We start from the raw sequence: 2,500 nt of genomic DNA, 5'->3' as shown, positions 1-2,500 counted from the left end.
CAATAATAATAATAATAATAATAACAATAATAATAATAATAATAATAATAATAATATAATAATATAATAATAATAATAATAATGATAATAATAATAATAATAATAATGATAATAATAATAATAATAATAAAAATAACGATAATAACGATAGTAATGATAATTATAACCCTAATAAGGATAACAACAATCGTGTTTGCTTAAAAAAAAACTCTACGGTTTTGTTTCTCCGTATTTCACATACTCGTTGACTCTTTCTGGCTAGTTCTCTCCCCCAATTTTTACAACCAAGGCACGTTATGCATGGGCGACTTCAATGCAAGGCATCCACACTTTGGAGACAACCAATGTAATAGTAATGGGGAAGAATTCAAGCATTTCATCAATAGTAGATCACTGACAGTACATGGCATAGAAGCTTAGATTACGTATTTGGCAAAAAAATTGTTCATGGTAATGCCTGTACTTCACTGGTACGAGAGTTAGTTAGTGATAACTTTGCAATACGATCAAACTATACTGTAGACAGCGACTCTAAATCCCTAAAGCCCCTAAATCCCCCAGGCTCAGAATAATTATCCCACCGGGCCTGGGGCATCACTTCAAGGCACGGGTCTATGACCGGTATAGCACCTATGAAATAACAACTGCTGAAAAATTTCTCTCAGGCTCTAATCAAAGTTGTCACTGACTACTATAACACATGGGTCTGTTCACGAAAACTCTCGAAGAAAAGAGAGGCCCCAAGCCTCCCAGGCACAGGGGTGGCCAAGGAACATAAACGGGTCCAGGAGCTTGCTAATTGTTATAAAGATAATAAAACGACAGATAATCTTCTGCCGGTTCTTAAAGCCAATAAGGAATTCAGATAATTAAAAACTCAGATCTGTAGTAAACACTGGGAACAATTCTTGTAAAGTATCAATGAACAAACTTCTGCAGCTGACGAATGGAGAAAAAATAATAGGCTGACAGGTAAAGCTCTCACAACACCTCAGTTCCACAGTCCACAAGAAAAGGCTAATATAGTGCTAGAGCAGTGGGCCGGGAATTCTCAGGTGCCTGATTGCTCAGGTACCAGGCAACCCACTTTTACACCTGTATAGACTAGCCTATCACAAGGATTCCTCCCAAGCTCCTGGACTAAAAACTTAACAAACACAAATCCAGTCATGCAAACCGTATTTCTTAATCTTCAATCTGCCTTTGATAGTGAAAACAGAAATTATCCTTGAGTAAACTAGCTAGCTTTGGTATTCAGGGAAAACTGTTAACATGTATTCAAATGTGTCTAGTGAATCGATCGGCTCAGGTTCTCTTCAGGGGCATTAAAAGTAATCATACAAAAGTATTTGAACTCGGCACACTTCAGAGAGGTGTGCTTAGTCCCATGCTATTTAATATCCTAATGCATAGATTACTTGGCGATATACCATTTAAGGGCAATGACTCCATTATTTGTTATGCGGATGATATTTGCACTAAATCCTCATCCGAGGAGAGAATGCAAGAGATTCTAGATATACTTTCAGCAAGGGCTACTGGGTGTAGTTTGATAATCTTGATTGAAAAGAACCAAGGCATTGAACCCAAAGACAATCCCTCTGCTAAGGTTTCATATCACTGACATTGAACTAGGTCTTTGCCACCAGTACAGATACCTCGGGGTGATTGTCAGTGATGCAGAGTTCATCAGAAACCTGAAGAAAAGGCTGTGGGAGCGACTGAAGCCACTTTGCACACTTGTTGGCAAAGACCATGGTACCAATGCCAATTGCGAGACTCTTTTACTTAATCATACATACGGTCAGTCATATATTACCATGCATTGCACCTAGTATTGTTCAAGGAATCAGAGTTGACTAGCCTAGAAACTGTACAAAATGAGGCCATGAGGATCATTCTTGGCGCCCCTAGAACAACAAGGATTGTGAATATGAGAACAGAACTTAATTTACCTTCTGTTTACGAAAGAATATCGTACATGAATACCACATTTAGTGTCATTAATTAGAAAACTTCTATATTGTAGCGAGTTCCAAGCGCAGGTAAAACATAGAATAGATGAGCTTACTTTGAATGCCAACACCAATTCATACTCTAATCCATGGGTGCAAGTAACATGTAAACACTTAACTCAGCTTAACATACCCATAATTAAGACCCTACATGGACGTTCTGTTCCACCGAATTTCTGTTGAATCAAGGCTCAGGGGTAATTTTCTGCAATTCACAGAGTGCTCTCCAGGCTCTGAACTCTCTAGACAAAGGTGCAGGAAATATTACAAATGACATCAAAATAAACGTGTACCGTGCAAAAGAACGAGGCCATAATATACGTATTGTGTTGATTCCATCACATGTTGGAATCCCTAGGCATGATCATGCTGATCCCCTAGCAAAGTCAGCATGTGGCAAGGAAAGTGTGGATATAGATTTCTTTCTACATCACTAAAGCTTCCTTCAAAAAGAACTTGACTGAGGTGACTGATTCTCAACGCCT

Source organism: Penaeus monodon, chromosome 39, assembly GCF_015228065.2.
Source record: "Penaeus monodon isolate SGIC_2016 chromosome 39, NSTDA_Pmon_1, whole genome shotgun sequence".
Lineage (NCBI taxonomy): Eukaryota > Metazoa > Arthropoda > Malacostraca > Decapoda > Penaeidae > Penaeus > Penaeus monodon.
This window is presented reverse-complemented; position numbering follows the sequence as displayed.